Below are 18,977 nucleotides of genomic sequence, written 5' to 3' on the forward strand. Positions count from 1 at the left end.
CGTGTCCACTGGAAATAACACCCTAGCATGTTGCAGAGCATTGTATGCTTTGCCTAAGTATGGATTTTGATTGGAAAATATAGATGCAATAGGTAACAGTGATACCCCGCCAATATCTTTACAATACTAAACACATATGTTTGGCTTGGAAGCTGTAAGGAGTTTGTTGCTTCAAAATGGTTGCTGCTGTTACATCAGTTCACACTTCTGAATCAAAATCTAGTGAATTGTTTGTGAAGCAATCGTAGTGACATATACATCCAAAGCCACTGGTGCACAGCATGAATATAAAAGTAGATAATGCAATATTAACAAGTACATAGAACAATATGGGCTTGTAAGACACACGTCTGGGCCAGATGTTGACATATGAAAACCTAGTAAATTTGTCAGAGGAATAATTCACCAGATGGAGGAAATAGCATTACCAAGGGAGTCCTACACACAGCTCTAGTTGATAGGCGATGTGCTGTGAATAGTTTATCATAACAAACATGCCTTTCCACCCACAGAGACTAGAGTTATTTAGCCCCCTCTCATCTTCTGTTCAAACATAGACAAACATGTGTCTGTAACTCTGATATGGAGTTAAGTGCTTTATGTGCTCTATGGTCAGGCAATGCAGTCCATTTTATATATTTTTCTCAGGAATCGTTATGGGAGCAATTCATTACAAATAATCAAATTTGTTAACATGACAATGCAGCATTGGGATTTATGTGGCTAATATGTGGTGCAGACTCTTTAATTAGCACATGGTTAAAGAAACTATGTGAAAGAAATTGTAATACAAAGATTAGAGTTGAGCCAGATACTCGGCTGAAACGAGTATCCGGTACGGATAAAGCACTTTTGCCGAGTACGAGTATTATACGAGTAATACGAGTCAATATCTGTGCTCGGATTGAATAAAAATCCTCATTGGGTAGCTGACTGTGTCTGCGTTCTGTGATAGGCTAGTCGTCACAGCGTCCCTCCCCTACACACATATAGATTTATTGTGTTGCTGTGTCCCGCTCTGCTCACTCACACAGAACAACTCTCTCTGTCTCTCCCTCAGTCACTCAGGTTCGCGGGTCTTTTCCGTTAACGTTTAGGGTTTCTTCAGCTTCAGGTTTGTTTTTTACTTCGGTTTGTAGTACTTCCTTATCAACCAGTAGAGTTCTGGTAAACGTGGGGTTTGTTCAGACGTGGTGCTTGGTAGAATGCGACTCGCGTTGCGTCTCTGCCTGTCGGAGATTTTTTTTCTTTTTTAAACCGTCAGCTGGCTCTAAACAGATCTGAAAAACAGCGTCGGACTATTTGATCCGTAGAACACAGTCCCCCCCGCCCCCCCTCTCTCTTTCTCTCTTTCTCTCTCTGTCTCTCTCTTACTCACTCACACACACACACACACACACATACCTGGTGTGGAAATAAAAAAAAAAAAAAAAGAACCAAAAATAAAAAAAAATCACACTGATCATAAAAAAATGTAAAGTTAAAAAAAGAAAGTTATGTTGAGTATGAAAACTCTTGTTCATTACATTTTACTTCATAATTGCAACCGCATGTGTTGTATTCATTGTTCTTGTTCTGTATATAGTTTGTTTGTTATCGTGATCAAAACCATTGATCTGAAGCTCAATGCTGATGCTGTCATGTAAATAGTTTTCTAATCAGCAATAAATATAACAATTTCTGATCAACCCATATCAATTGCATGCTTAAAATAACATACCGGTTAAAGCCCCGCCCATTTCAAGACAACCCGACCCACTTCCGGGTTAAATCCCGCCCACTTCCGGGTTAGGCCAGTCGAGTACAGATACAGATAATTCATATGGTTAACAGATACAGATAATGCTGTACTCGCTCATCCCTAACAATGATGTTAATCCAGTGTTCTAGCATTTAATTAAGAATGAGAATGTTAACTGAAAACATGTTCTGCTTGAATCTTGACATTGCTCAGGCTTCAGTGTATAGAGAAAATGAAGAATAGCTTTTTCAAATGCTGCATTCAATAACATTGTAGGAGTGTGTTTTATTAAGTTATACAGAAAATGGTTGGTGTAGGAGTAGAAGACATATAAAAACAGATGAAACTATGCAAACTATAAAGACAGGTGGATACATTTCAGGTCCACTTAACCCTGTGATTATGGTACACACAAATGTAAAGCACTAATTAAAGCTAATAATGATGATCGCTTCCATTCTATTGTAAAGCAATTCTACCCTTGTGAGAGTGGTCTCTTCCAGAATTACTACTGTTTGCCTTCATCACCTGAGTGATTAAATGGTTAGGTGAGCATATAAAATATGTAAATACCACGGTCAACTTGGACTGACTTGAAAGCAATTCTTATGGGATTTTGAAGTGGCACTTGTGACAGCTTATTCCCTCTCTTTACACCAAATGGTGAAATCTATCATAGGAAAGCGGTGTCACCTTCAATGCTGTAGAGAGTTACCTTTATATTTGTTTTGTGCCTTGTATTGGGGGCAGATTTGAGCCTTTCCTGAAAAGAAAGTTTTAGACTTGTGTCTAAAAAAAACAACAATTACAAGTCAAGGCAGTCAGCATTCTTATGATACCAAAAGTAGCACAATATGCAAATAATGCAACATGGTAAAAAAAGAAGAAGCTTGTTGTAGTAAGTTACATCAATACATCATCAACAATATCATAGTTTACACAGTAACAACACCAACACATAAGTAGTTATATCCACAAATCTTTCAAATATTATTACATCATACTAATTTATCCCTTATCACTATTAGTGCCTTTTTAAATGTATCCAATATTACCAATTTTAGCCTTCACATAGTGCTATTTTAGGGCATGCTTTTAACTTAACATTCTCACAAGCGGTGATAAACAATCTCAGCTGAGACAGAACTGGTCAATTTGACAGTATCTTGTCAAAATACCTGTGTGCAGACAGGTGTAAAAGTACACACAAGTGTGAGAAAAATCATTCTTTGTAAAATGATTTCTTTGTAGTGTGACCTACGAAAGAGCCATACATACCTGACAGTTATCTAAATCAAATTTGTTCTTCGGCACAGCGTGATGCATCCCTCCACCCATTTTGAATGAACTGACATGGGGCATTAAATTTTGAGCACCTTTGTGGTTGCGTTTGTATTGATTATAAAACTTTAATCAAAAAGAATAACAATGGCACGGCCTCGTTATGAAAGAGAATGTAGAAAGATGTAAAAGAGAAACAGGGTGCCATCCAGACTACATGTTTATCTCGTTCATCTAAAAGAACCAATGCAAAAGTTGAACACAATAATTAAACATGCAAGAGTAAAGTTATCAAATACTTTGGCTATTTGTATTTAACTTGTATTTCCTGTAGGGAAATGCATCACTGAACAGAGCCTACACTTTAGCTACATTTACATTCTTTGTATCATATAAATTGGATTAACTGCTTTTAACTTTAGTGCACCTGACTCTTGAAAGAAATTACAACACTTCCTTAAAGTGACTATATGTAACTTTTTAATGTTTCTAAAGCTCTGTCATTTTTCATACAATGGTCTTAAATGACCTGTAACAGCAAACAAGAGTAACAATGAAAAGAACGTCATTTTTATATAGTTTTTAGTAAGGCATCTGCCCGGGTTTGATTTTGCCCGCAAAGTCACAGAATGATTTGCGGCGGGTAGACGGCGCTACAGTAACACATTCTGATGGGTCACAGATTTCTGTCTTACACTGAATAAGCCTGTGTTAGCGTATGCCAGCGGAGCCAGGTAAAAGGAAGCAGGAGATTTCTTTATATAGGCCTAATTTTATTTAAATGTTATCTGTTGTAGTTATGGCTGATAAGGTAAAGGTACTTTATTGTCACATACACATACATGTAGCAAAATTCATTCTCAGCATTTAACCCATCCCTCAAGGGAGCAGTTGGCAGCATTTACAGTGCCCGGGGACCAACTCCAGATCTGAGCCAGTGCCTTGATCAAGGTGGGGGAAGAAACTGGAGCACTTGGAGGAAACCCAAGCAAACATGGGGAGAACATACAAACTCCACACAGAAAGGCCTGGATTCGAACCCAGAACCTTGCTGTGAGGCCACAGTGTTAACCATTGGGCCACCATACTGCTATGTGATACTGGGGCAGGACCATCACAGGAAAGAAGGAAATTAAACAAAGAACAACTAAAAGCTAAAAGGGAAAGTTTAAGATACCGGGCGATAAGTCAGACTCGGTCGGGCTATCAACAGATGGAGACAATTACGGGATTGTAAATGATTCAAAACCGCCCCCGAATTGGCCCTCAGGTATGTAATATGTCTATTACCTTCATAAAATAACTTTACAGTGTGCGATGTGGTTGTACGTCAGTAGCCGACATTTAATTACATCCCCCTTCCATTTAGCGCAGACCTTTTATTCCTTTTACTCCATGTTTGTGTTGGCTTACTATTTTATTTGCCCTTGTCCCCCTGTAACTTTACTTGTGTAAAGCGTCTGTGTGTTTCATGAAATGCGCTATATGAATCTAAGTTATTATTACGTTGGTTGCTACAACATCTCTTAATGCTTTGGCTCCTGACACAGTGACAGTGATACCTGGTTTAGCTCACGAGACATCAAAGTAGGCTAAGCTACCGTATGCAACACTTGAAATACAACGATGCATCTGTAACGTATTCTCTTATTGTAAATGAATGATTTTCTGTCTGAGCAAAATATTCATCACGACTAGCCTATATGACCTCCCTGTAACGCTAACTCAGTAATTTACAGTGGGCAGTACAGCACTGTAAAGAAAAGACCTTTACGACAGCAGGTGTGGTAAAAACAATACCGCCTTTGTCCAAAGCGGCCGATAGAATCAACACAAACTGAAAGTTACATATAGCCACTTTAAAATCAACTCAACTGTGCCTTTTGGACAATTTAGAAAGCTGGCTTTAACCCTGCAATCTTCTACGTGTAAATGCTTTACATAATTGTACTTTCTTTTGCATCTTTATTATCCTAATTTGTTTATCAAATCATTTTTCCAATTCAGAATGTGTTATTGTCTTGCTATTTTTCTTATGATGGTGTTTTCTGTGTTGTTATGTTTTTGTCTTTATTATTTGACTCAATGATATTGTAAATGGTCACCCCTCAATGATCTCTCTAGTATAAACAACGGGTGAATGAATATCCTAACTGGAAAAAAAGTAGTACGTGGGTGGTGTTATTTTGATAATTGTGTGTCAACATAAGCCAACTGCAACCTTGAAAGATGTATGCACAACAATAAAAAAAACGCGTTGCTTTTTTTTTTTCCACTAACCTTTATTGTTTGAACATATTTTTATTTGAGTTCTGACTAAATTGAGGTTCCTCCCCAAACAGGTCAGTCATTTGTCTCCTTGGTGCGTCACTGTCATCCATACCGATACTATCTCCGACATCAGCTGCAGTCAAAATAATAAGAGTTTTCTCAGGTGAGCAATGTGACATTTACTTATTGTCACAGCAACAGAGAGACATTTTGATTTGCGTGTTCAAATACAAGTCACTTATAGGTCACATGTCACAGTATCCAATTTTGCACAGCATACCCATGTGGTCCCGATAGGAGTTGGAAAAATGTGAGCTGCAGCATGCCAAACAATGTGACATCTTCCTGTTCAAACTGATTAACCGAACATACAGTTATACGTCCAGGTACATCAAATGTGTGTAAAATCTTAGAGTAGACGCACAGAATCTACAGTGTGAACGAAGCCCCCATAGTTACCTGGGATAACTGCTTTTCCCTCACTATTGCTGCATTAAAAAGAAGACAGAAAATAAAGGATTGCAGGGGATACTGGAAAGTGTGTGCTGAGAGCCCAGTATTTGTGTGTCATTAAATACGTTAAGTTATATTTTCTGATTTGTCCGGAATTCACTTTAACGCAAACAATACCAAAATGAAACCGGTTTTGAACTCATCTACGATGTGTCCTGTGTGTCTTGCAGCGTTTCTGTATTTTGTTGTGTTTTCTGTTCTTTTTTTTGTAGCTTTTTTAAGCCTCTGTGCCATTGACAGCCGTGGCTGGAGGCTTTTTGTTTTTGGGTTGTCCGTCCATCCCATTCAAGTGAACTTGATATCTCTGGAATGCCTGAAGGGAATTTCTTTAAAATTTTGCAGAAATGTCCACTTGATTAGAATTTGGTGGTCAAAAGTCAAGTTCACCGTGACATCACAAAACAAATGTTTTGCCATAACTCAATAATTCATACACTAATTATGACAAAATGCCAAACAAGTGGCTAATAGGATGACATCATGAAGTGATGATATTTTAAAACCAAAAGGTCAACGGTCATGTTCTGCAAAAAAAATGCTTTTCTGGACATTATTCAATGGCATAACTCAGAACAGAAGGGGAGACATTCGGTCGGATACTGAATTGGTGAATCTAATCTCCAAACTGTGCTGATTGTATGGATCTTCTCTCCTGGGTTGAAGAAGTGCGTGAAGCATCCTCATTTTAACAAAAAATACATGTATTACCTTATATGAAATTCCTTCAGTCTTTACATACTGTATATTATATGAGTCTGGACCGACATGCAAACTGCAACTTGACTGGTTGGCAAGGCGATAATTCTAGTTCTGCCAAATTGATGATTTGCTTGTGTTTTGTCTATTTGCATCTTTCCAGGGCCACCGTACCTTCATCTTGAAACTTGATTACACACTCTTCAAAGTATTGTTTGTCTCAAAATATATTCAATTGTTCTTCAAGTTAAAAAAAAAAATAAGTTACCTCCTTTACGTCAGAAAAGTCAAGAAGCTTTGTTTTATTATGGGACTGTTTTATAGCAGACCAATGCATGGGCAGTTATCACTGTCACACAAAGTAAAAAAAATTAAGAAAAAGAAGTGAAAAGAAAAGAAACAGTGAAGGAAAATGCTAGTAACTATTAAAGTCCAATGAGCATTTTCATTTTACCACAAGGGCAAAGCATACAATACACATGCAATGCTTTTATATAAAAAGTAAGAAATGTTAGCACTTCTTTCACCTTGGCTTCTTGTAATTCACTTTCAAGTGTTACGTCATAAAACATTTAATGATTTAGCTCCAGCCTATTTTTTCCAATTCTTTCATCAGTGTATGATATGGGTCATAGCTTCAGGTTTTGAGGAAAGCACTTTGTACTGTGATGGGAAATTAACTAGGAAAAGTAAAAACTAAAATGCAGTGGGGCATTTGTTATTAGGGCACCCACGCTTTATCCATGGTTTGCTTGAGGATTTCACTTTGAATCTCTATTGAGATCGAGAGTTTAGGGCGGCCATTAGCACGAGAGGCACACTGCTAGGATTAATTCCCAAGACCGCAGATGCCAGAGTTCAGATCCCGGCAGTGGTAAATGTAGCTGGTTTGGACGTTCCAGTGAAAATGGTTTGTGAGTGGGGGGAGCTCGGGAGAGATTGTGTCCTTGTCTCTGCACTAGTGATTGCTATCAGTTGGGTGGGGGGGGGGCTTGCTGCAGGGGGATGAGATCACTAGTAAACAGATTCCAATTCCAATAATGCCTATGTGCTCAGTCCACAAGTAATCTTTCCAGCATACCTCCACCACCCACTCATCTGTTTTTTTTTTCTACTGTTCACAATTTAGCACTCCAAATTAACTTCATCTCCTATTTATTGTTTTATAAATGTTTTTGTAATGAGAAAAAGGTACATAGCAGTGCGCCTAAATGTCAAAAAAACAAGTAGAAAACCCTCCAAGGCATGACCTTTCCACCAAACGCCTGTTGAACCAACCTGTTCTCACTCCACTCGTAAACTCGTAGTTCTCAGTGTCAGATACGGCGCAAAAAGCACCCTTCAGCGTATGTATGGAACGCACCGGGCAGTAGTGGTGGGCGGATCGATCCAAATATCGATATTGATACCAACGTTGGTATTGGTATTGATCAATACCTGTGTAATGAGATAGATACTTTAGTTTTAGGTTCTCTCCAGTATGCACCGCTGCAGTTTCATCTGGTGTTGGTGAGTAGGAGTCTTGGCAGTGGCGATCGGTGTAGTAGTTTCCTTAGCTGGGCTTGCAGGCCCGACCGGTGACCTTGCTTCTGCTTCCTCCCCGCCTACCTCACCTGCTGCGGCCGACAACAATCCAACGAGCGCCCGCTGGTCTGGTGGATGTCCTCCAGAAGACCGTTCATGCCTTGGCGGCGAACATTTTTAGTTTATTTCCCCCTCAAAAATAGGTAATTGAGCACTGTAGTGGTTATGACCATATCAGTGACTATGTAACTACATGGAAACGGACCAAATTATGTCTGTGCCTTGTACAGTAAAATAGCGTTGCTGAAGGGTAGCTGTAACTCGCGCTTGGAGCAGCTGCTTCATCTGCCTGTTGCCCCTCTGTCTATCTCGTTCTTTCCAACTCTTGTGAGGCTAGTTCTTCGTCTGTATACTCGGGTTCAAATAAATAAGGACAACCATCAAACTCAAAAGGCTCTTCCATGTGTTGTATGTCTGCTATATTCTCCGTAGTTACGTTACTCCAAGCTTCTTCCCTTGTGAACACCTCCGCTCTCCACTCTTCACACACTACGCTCCGATCTGCACACTGCTGTTTACCTTTTCTTGCTACAACTGAATTCCCAAGGGACAGCACGGGGCTACAGCTAGCCTTCTGTAACACTATTTTACTGTACAAGGCACAGACATAATTTGGTCCGTTTCCATGTAGTAACATAGTCACTGATATGGTCATAACCACTACAGTGCTCAATTACCTATTTTTGAGGGGGAAATAAACTACAATTTTTCGCTGCAAAGGCATGAACGGTCTTCTGGAGGACATCCACCAGACCAGCGGGCGCTCGTTGGCAGTGTTGGGCAAGTTACTTTTAAAAAGTAATTAGTTACAGTTACTTCTTCCAAAAAGTAACTAAATTAGTTACTCAGTTACAAATTATGAAATTAACTAGTTACTTCAGAAAGTAACTATTGCGTTACTTTCAAGTTAATTTTTAAATGCTCAGATGTGACCCCACCTCCACCCCTCTTTAACGGAACTTAAAATACATGTGCATGTCCAATTATTTATGATAAAGCTGAATATTAAAATGAAATGGTCACTTAATACAAAACATTATTAACAGAAACAATGTACACAAATCTAAACTATTTTAATGTTGTGGGACAAAGTGAGACTAGCCTCCAATCAAATGCCATGTATGTAGATATTATGTTTATATAGTGGATCGATACAAATAATACAACACGGCGATTAGCTTTGGAGCGAGTAGCGACTCGAGTCATAAGAGAAACAAAGTGTCTCCCCTGTGTTTTCTGACCACGGTGGAAAATCTGTAGCAGGAAAAGTTAACCCTCTCCTTGATTTCATAACCTACCTGTGTCTCTCTCTCGTTGACTGACTCACTTGTGTTGTTCGTTGTGTGTCCGACTATGCGTGCTTTCGAACACCCGCCCAACTCTACTTCTGATTGGCTTACCATGACATTTTACTCAATCTCAGCCAATCGTCAGCATTTATGCGCTTGTGTCATGCACTGCCCACTAACCAAGGAACAACAGTAAAAAAAAGTATTTGCCTCTCGGCTCAGACTCAGAGATCTAGTTGGTCTGATGAAAAAAACAGCTTCAAATATAGTAACGCGCCACATTTTTTGGCAGTAACGGTAATGGCGTTATTAAGATGGGAAGAGTAATCAATTAGATTACTCCTTACTGAAAAAAACTAACACCGTTAGTAACGCCCTTATTTATAACGCCATTATTTATAACGCCGTTATTCCCATCACTGCTTGTTGGATTGTTGTAGGCTGAGGCAGGCAAGGTAGGCGGGGAGGAAACAGAAGCAAGGTCGCCGGTCGGGCCTGCAAGCCCGGCTAAGGAAACTACCACACTGTTTGCCACTGCCAAGGCTCCTATTCACCAACGCCAGATGAATCGCACACAAAATGGATATACTGTATATGCTACAAATACACATGGAACTGCTGCGTGATGATTATTACTGAAGCCTGGCTGAACACACTCACTCATCCCAGACGGCAGCTAGTGGCTAACAGGGTAGGTGAATTTAAACAATGTCTGAGTTGAAAACGCATCTTGTTGTCATGTAAGGGCCCTGTTCATGTTGCACAGACATTTTAATTGCATTTTATGTCTGTTTAACAAAGGCACTCTTTATGATATGCCCCCATAGCTGCCGTTTTAGCTAAATGGGAGCTCTCGGCATTAGCTGCAGCAGCTCTGTGTTGCTAGCACCGATTCAGCTCGTTTTTGTTTTTCTATTGACAGGTCTCGCATATTTATAGTTATCAAGATTACCGTACAAATTGCCCGGAGTTCTCCTTTAAGCGTGAATAACAAACGCCAAAGGCACATGACCAAGTGTCCATGTTTTACACAATGGGAGAGTGAGGATGTGTTGCTTGAACTTAACTAAAGCATAAGGGAACACACTTAAACCCTTCTGCACAGTAAAACCACTTAGTTAAAACCTTAACCCAGTGCTGGGGATAGAGTTGGATGTGCAGGACTGCTACTGGAAGTCCCAGGTGGGAGAGCAGTGCAGCCAGTGAGGTTTGTAGTACACTTGTGTCAGCAGGGATTTTGTGTAGGCTTAGTCCTGTGGACATTGCATGAAGAATATCTTGTTGTTCTCTTTCACACAACATGAAAAAAGAGTCTCTGATTGCAAAGCAAGTAAATATTCAAAGCTGTCTTCCTCCTGCAGTCTTCTTTTGAATTTGATGCAAGCAGAGATTGCGTTACAGGGCATTACTTGAGAGGTTTACTAGTCTGATGCTGACTGGTCTTATATGTAAACATAAAGGGAATATCAACACAAAGATGATGCTCTTGGCATACAATCAATAATACTAACAATATAAAAGGTTCTGGTTTCCATGTGTAGCTTTAGTGTCATGGCTGTGTCTATACCTGTCTCAAGTGAAGCATTGCTGTTGTTATGGTTAGGAGGTTGGATGCTGGGATCAGCCACAATAATAATCAATTAATTGAATGTGATGTAAGGAACTTTGTGCGGATGCATTCACTGAATAAGTGCCGTTTTGGAGGGAACTGGTTTTAATCTTGTATTACCTAATCGAAAGCTGGGGGAAAAAGTATAATAACAGACTAAATAACCTTTCTGTCTATTGTTAGTATTGTTACCATTAAGTCAAAGCAGGGGTTGATTAGTTTGCAATAGTTGAAATTATTTTCTAAGCTAAAATGTCAGAAAATCTCATAGCTTCTCTAATATCAATAATTGCTGGTTTTCTTACTTTTTGTGGCATTGAACTCAATATCGTTTGTTAGACAAAAGAACACCTAATCTTTCAGTTTGGGCTTTGGGAGATTGTGATTGGCATATTTTCTTTTAAGTATTTTCTGACAAATTCATGGACTAAGCCGTTAATCAGTTTATCACGAAACTAATCAACAGATGAATCAATTATGATAACTGTTAATTGCAGCCCTACACTAAAAGACTGATATAGTAATATATTTATGAGATGTGCTCCAAACTACAATAAAAAAACAGCTGTGGAAACATAGAATTTTAAAGCATCAGTTTCACTGATGAATAAGAGAGAATGCATGTGTTAAATGTTTTACTGACTGCCAATAACAGCTTGGATTTTCAAACTTTTTCTTAATCCATTCAGTTCGTCTGACAGCATGTGATGTATTGGAACTGTGCATTGTTTGGCCCTTATTCATCTAATCACATAAGTACATGTTTGTGCACCCATGTCTGAAATAAATGGAATGTTCACATGAAACCCCCCGGATGCCTGCTGTTTGTTGAACGCCAAAAGCACTTATGGATATGCTTAGACTCAGAATTGGTATTTCTGCTCTGCATATGGTTCACAGAGTACTACAGCATAACCATACTTTTTACTATAATAGCACAATAACAGACTCTACTTCTATATACAGTAATGTGCTGGATGACGATGTGAGAATAACCAAAGTCATAAGTCAGACAACCACTGTGCATTAATACAATGTATCAGAAGAGAAAAGGGGTTGAGCATGACTACCATCCACAGCTAAATCCCATGCGTTAACCAAAACAAACCTGAATATCTCATGTTCTTTGGCTCTCGTAATTGGAACAGATCAATTGCACCTTTATTACACGCATGAGATGGATAACCTTGTCCTCCTTCCCTGCCATTTTAATGGGCCACTCACAGCCCCTGCTCCTTGCCTCTCGCTAATCCCTGCGGAGCCTATACACTTTTAATCCCTCCTGCAGGACTGGTAACACAATATAGGCTCACCATCCATCGGACCATAGAACCTCCAGAACACTGCAAAAAGTAAGGGTTCCAAGGGTTTCTTTGCAGTGCCTTCGGGTGCCCCAAAGATCAGAGATGCTCAAAAAGAAGCTTCAACACATTCTCACTCCCACTGTGTAAAATACGGACGCTTGGTCAGGTGCCTTTGGTGTTGTTATTGACGCTAAAAGTCTCTTTTAGCGTCATATCTAAACACGCTTTATCTAAACGCGCTTGGTCGTTGTTTGTTTAGTGTTTTGTATGTTTAGTTTAGGGCTGCAACTAACAATTGTCATTATTGATTAATATATTGATTATTTTTTCACTTACTGTACTTAATGTTAATTGTTTGTCTCAACATGTCCAAAAACTTGTGAAACATGCGTGTGAAACATGCCCATTTCTTGTTTTGTCCAACTACCAGTTCAAAACTCAAATAGTACGCTGATTTAAAACACTGCAAGGTTTCTGGCATGCTGGAACCAGAAAATATTGGCAATTTTTTCATGGAATAATGACTTAAACAATGAATTATCAAAATTGTTGAAAATTTCTATGCTGTTGATTGGACTTCTTGTTTCACCTCTAGTTCACTTTTGAAATGGAATAAATGTAACATATATTAGCTGGAAAGGCACTCGGAGAGCACAGACCTCTGCCACCTTGCAACGTCAACAAAAGTGAAAAATAATTTGTGTATCTGCCCCGTGATTTGGAGCCGCTCCAAAATGTAAAGGATTCTTCCTTGGCCCATGCTACACCCTTCCACCAAATTTCATAAAAATTTCGGGCCGGTAGTTTTTTTCCGTAGTCAGTAGTTGCTGACAAACTGACGAACAAACTGAGCCGTAAACATAAACTCCTTGGCGGAGATAACTAGGTACTGTAGTTGCCATGAGCAGTGATAACCATTTACAGAAACTCAAACTAGAGGATAGTTTCCCTGTCAAATGATCCGTGGAACACAGAATGCAAAAAGATCAGAGCAGTGACTGCCTGGCACCAAAGAACCAAACGGAATAGAATAAAACAAAAACAAATTATCGCTTTAAAATAGCTATATGAGGGAAAATATGCTAAACACATACAATGAAATGCATTGAGCCGCCATCTGTACGTTTCTTTAGCTTGAATGTGAAAGACTCCACAAAATAAAAGTTTCCAGGAGGAAGTGTATGTTCTCTGAGTTTTCCAGCAAGTGGGGTGCTGCTGAGCAGAGTATATTCTCGGGTTGCAGTGCTGATACTGTTTGTTGTACTCTGCATGGACTCTATAACATCCTGTATTCCTGCTGTAGCCCTGTGCATTCAGCTGACTGATCAGAGAAGACAGCCTGCCGGTGCATACACCCCCATACATTCAAAGAATAAACACAGCAGAGCTTGAGCAATGTAAAGCCTTGTATCTGATGCACTGCATGTGGTTGGATCATAAAGGCTTCATTGCAAATTGTTGCATGGAATTCATTCAGTTCAGGGTTAGAAATTTGGAGTTTTTATACTTTTGCTATTGATGGTGATGGTGATGATGCTGTTTTTGTTTGTCAAACTGAAAGAAGGAAAACACTTTTTTTTAAATCATGAAATCAAAAGAGGGATTAATGAATTTTAATCATTTTAAATGTCTGTGAACAAAGGGAGGAATATACAAAGACATGCTTTCTAAATTTAACAATGTCATTAAATAATTATATATATATATTGAATAATTACAAATGGATTACATTTTCTTTAAACATTTTGGAATCAAACACTGTTCCCATGTAATGTTTGTTGACCACACAGTCTCACAACCGAGTAATTGGGATCAGGCCTTTAATCTAATAAGTATCTATCCTCCCCATCGACGTTACTAACTCTGCATTTGTGTCAAACTGTGGTGTACAAACAGGCAAAAGATCAATAAATTGCAATGGTTCAATAAGTGTGTAACCTCAGGCCATGGGTTGAAAACCAGCCTCCGTGCCATAAACCCCAATTTTCTGTACCTTGGATACTCTCATCAAACTGACTGCTGTAGCCCCTTTTTCACTAGGGGTAGGGGGAAAAATCGATACATCATCGCAATATTTTCTGTGGCAATACTGTATCGATACACAGACGCCAAGTATCGATCTTTTATATATGTTGGTCACTTTGTCTGAGAAGTGAGAACAACAAACATAGAAATGTATCTTTCAGATAAAATAGATGTTGACAAAGTTTCCTTTTCAGGACATAATTTGAAATTGGTAAAAGTTGGAAAAAAGGTAATAAAATGCAATATATCGCGAGGCCTCTGATGATTCCCACCCCTACTTTTCACAAACTGTGCACTCGCCGGCTTATTCATATAGTGTGGATTCTACAAAGAAAAGCCAATGCTCTTCAATGGAAATTAACACTTTAAAGTTCCCATATTATTAATTATTAAATCACTTTTTCTGGGATTTGGGGTGTTATTTTGTGTCTGTGGTGCTTTCACACGCATACAAACTTGGAGAAAAAAAAAACATCCATGCTGTTTTGAGTGAGATATGGATTTCTGAATGTATCCTGCCTTCAGTCTCTGGGTGAGCTGGTCAAAATCGGCACGGCTATCTATGTCATCGGCCGAAACATTTGGTGTGTGCTAACCACTTTAGCTAATACCACATCAGCTAGCTGTTTCTCCAACTTCGGTCAGTACAAGGCAGGATTAGCTGGGAGACTTCTTCTAAACGAGGGCGCACTTCCAACTTTGCGTGGAATACCTGCAGACGAGGGACATGTAAGTAGTTCTAGTGTTGTAGCAGTGTTTTGCCATTGAGAATGAGGTGGCTAACCGCTAGCAGCATTAGCTTCTAGCTAGTAGCCCAGTACCTAGCTACTGCGCATGTGCGACTTCCAACAAATATGGGCTAGAAGTGAGATGCCTCACTCTGTAGCTAAAACAGAGAGCTCAACACACAGGGTGAAAAGAGGAGCTGCAGCAATGTGCAGTACAACAAAAATATGGTGTTTTTAAAAAAAAATTAAACCATGTAAACCTATTCTGGTACAACCTCAAAATACAATTATGAACCTGAAAATGAGCATAATATGGGCGCTTTAAAGATGATTACATAAATGTGTGTTTGCAGGCATTCTTTTGCATTTATACTATGAATAATGCCCTAATGTTTTTCCTTGTTAAGCTCTATTTTAAACATTCAAAAAGGTTTACACAGTGGTTAAATATATACAGTAATAAGCTGGCAAAGATAATTGTAGAGTAGGCATAGGTCAATTGTGTAATGATGAAAGCAGAACCTTGTTAAAAGGTTAACAAGATGAAATTAGTTTAAAACACATATTTGATCAGATGCACCAACTGTGAAATCTGCTTCATTTACACTTTGGCATATTTATATATTTATAGTTATTTTTTTTTAACTTATTTTTAACTTCCAATCAATTTCTCCAGAGTTGGCAGAGAAAATAGAGACAACGTTTTGAGATACATATTAAAGATAATTGTGTAGAGTGTAAAAGCAGATTTTTAAAAATGTTAACGAAGTTAACAAGTAATTTGTCATGTTTCAAGTCACTTTTGGCCTTTTTATTATTCATTCAGAAATGGAAAAAAACTTTGCACATCTATTTCATGAGACAGGTGCATAGGAGAGGGACAAGTAAGTCACAACAAACTCCCACACACTCTCTATCTTGCAAAAGTAGATGTATTTGCGTGCAACATTTTGCTGTTACCTTCATTGGCAACATTTTGCAAATTATTCAACAAAGACCACTATCTTTCCATAAATGTTGTGAGTGCTTAAAGTTAATCAGGAAAAACAAAATGTACTGATTTTTAACATATGCATTTCCTCAACACATTCTCATGAACGGGTTTGTATGATATTGTATGAAAAGTTATGCACACTAAAACGTATGATATCAAATGAAAACTAGGAGACCGCCGGCTGGTCACATGACACCGGCTACATAGCTCCATGCTACAGAGCGGCAGTTGCTAGCTGTTGAAGACGCTACAGAGCTTCCTGCCGCTGGCTACAGACCTCCATCACAGCTCGAAAATTCAGGGAAAAGTACTGGCCCGAAGGCCAAAGGAAGATCTGACTCCAATTATCTATACACTCTAATTTCCGCACGTTGGTTAATGAGACTAATGACACCAGAACTCAGCGATCAAAACTGAGACGATAGTTAAAAGTCAAGAAAGTTTACTGAAGTACAGCATTTAAGTTTACAAAACACAATTGTGGGTTCACAAGAATGACACTAAGTTTCCCTAACCGCAGACAAAGTATACAGAGTTTGTCAGCAGAGTCTATGTCAGTTTATGAACACCGTCTCACCATATCCTTAATCTTTTATGTTCTTGCTTGAAAGCGTCATCCTCACTGTCTCCGGGCAGATTGTTCAGTTCTCACACACACAGACACTGATCCAAAGACACTCCCTCCCGTTCCACTTCTCCCGTCTGGTACAGAAAAACACACACTCCTCCATTCCTGAGCTGTGAGGTAATCAAAGCTTAAGCTAACTATCTGTGTGTCCCTAGTCTATACATTATACAGGGAATACAACTTTAATACTGAGAATAGCATATCTAGTTTATAGAAATATTTCTACATCGTATCAGCAGCAGTTAGTAGATGTGTTTAGCCACTACAGAGCTCTGCGACACCGGCGTTGGTGCTCCGCATGGTGCTCCACATGGTGCTCCGTCAGATCAGCAGTAGTTGGTGGTTTGGTTACCCGAGAATAAGTGACTGTGACCCGGGTACAGAGCACTGCAAGCTGCTGGTCATTTCGTCGGAGATTACGGTTAAGTTTAGGCACCGAAAAAACTAGTTAAGTTTGGGAAACACTCCCAAGGAACACACATTTCCTGTGTAAAAGTATTTTGTTTTCCACGGGAAGCGAACTCCGCTCCCTGGCTTGAAAGTCCTGTGTATTTAAGCCCTCCCATCCTCCCCAAACACATCCCTACGTGGCCAGCCAAGTTCTTATACAGCAGCAGTCAATTTTGGTGCGCCCAGCAAAAAAAAAAACGAATACGAATTACAGTGCTTATCTTTTCGTAGCTTTTTGAACATATGGTTTATGAGAACAGGCTGATTTCCTCCATGTAATGTAATGTGATGTGTTTGCGCTGCATGTCTAATTGCACTGACTTTGCCTATGTAATGACATCATCTAAGCTAACCTCTTGTCGGGCAGTGGCCTGCTTGTTGAATTGAAAAATCATTATAATGAATGATTATTATTTCAATACCCATCAATTGTTGATATTCTTCCCTCGAATACAATCGTCAGTGGGAGCTTTTTTCATTCATCAAATCTTCAGCAGGTCACTCACAGCAAGATCATACTTTCCTGCGAATTACATTATTAATGAATCAAATGACTTTAAACCATAGCAGCTATCATGCCTAATTACACCAGGAAATAATATGTAACCTTCATTATCTCATACACCTTTCATTATCTCTGGACCCATTTCTGAACTCAATTAAATGAAAAAAGGTACAACACCGCTATCACTGCCATTAAAGCATTAGTGAATTATATTTCGAAACCTAAAACAGTCTATAATTTAAATGGAGATAGGCACATACAGATACCAAAAAGGTTCATGCCAACTCATTAATATGTTTTATAACCTGTTTTGCATGTTTATAACCCTCGCGCTGTGCCTGAGTGCCGTATTCAAAGGGCCAACTTTATCAGCCACATCGATTTCAGTGACAGGCTGATAATGCCTTTCAGTGTTGTTCTTGCCAAATGCAGCAATAAACGTAGAGAGCGAGAGCCAGAGTGTGCGAGAGGGGTAGAGAAGCAAATTGATCAGTGCAATGCAAGTAAGGACAGAGCCCTAATAACTTTATTTTAAAGTGAAGCTGAGGAAACAGAAAGCAAATCAATTATGTCCTAACCGGCCTGATTCATATGTTTTATTGGTCTCTTTTATAGGCGTTTTCATTATCATTTGAATTCATTAGGTTGTAATTACAACAGATCAACAGGGAAGTTCAGACCTTCTAAATTTGAACACATTATCATTTTTATGCCTTATGTCCTATCCTCTATTGTTGTCCCCTGTCAATAGCTTAACACATGTGGTTAGCATTAGTTGTTTTGTTGTTTTTCTCAGACCTTTCAAGGGTATTTTGTGGGTGACCCATTAGCCTCACATGCTGCTAAACACACACACACACACACACACACACACACACACACACACACACACACAAATATGCATGCATATTTTAATGCATATGTACATATAAAGTATGTAGGATTATGCCAAGAAGCCATTATTAGTTTGCCATGTGAGGGACACATCAAATATTTTGGATAATAACCACAATGCTTGTTTCAGTTAAATACAAAATCTGATCGTTGGGGGAAGAAAATAAGTGCTGAAAAAGCCCAATGCATTGCAGACCTGACACACATCATTATTCTTATTTGATGAAAACAGGCATTGGTATTCACCCAGCATTTGCCTTTAGAATGTTTTTTTCAATAGCTATCCAGGAAAATATATGTTTTATGACAGACATGTCATTTTTCCAAGTAAATGCTGACTGATGATATTTAACATGCAGCACTAGCATATCACAAATTGCTAACCTGATGTCAAATTGCTTCCCCCAATGGAATTTAAGACGCAATCACCCTCCAAATTGACAACACTGTACGACCGGAATGATC

Source organism: Sander lucioperca, chromosome 23 (assembly GCF_008315115.2).
Source record: "Sander lucioperca isolate FBNREF2018 chromosome 23, SLUC_FBN_1.2, whole genome shotgun sequence".
NCBI lineage: Eukaryota > Metazoa > Chordata > Actinopteri > Perciformes > Percidae > Sander > Sander lucioperca.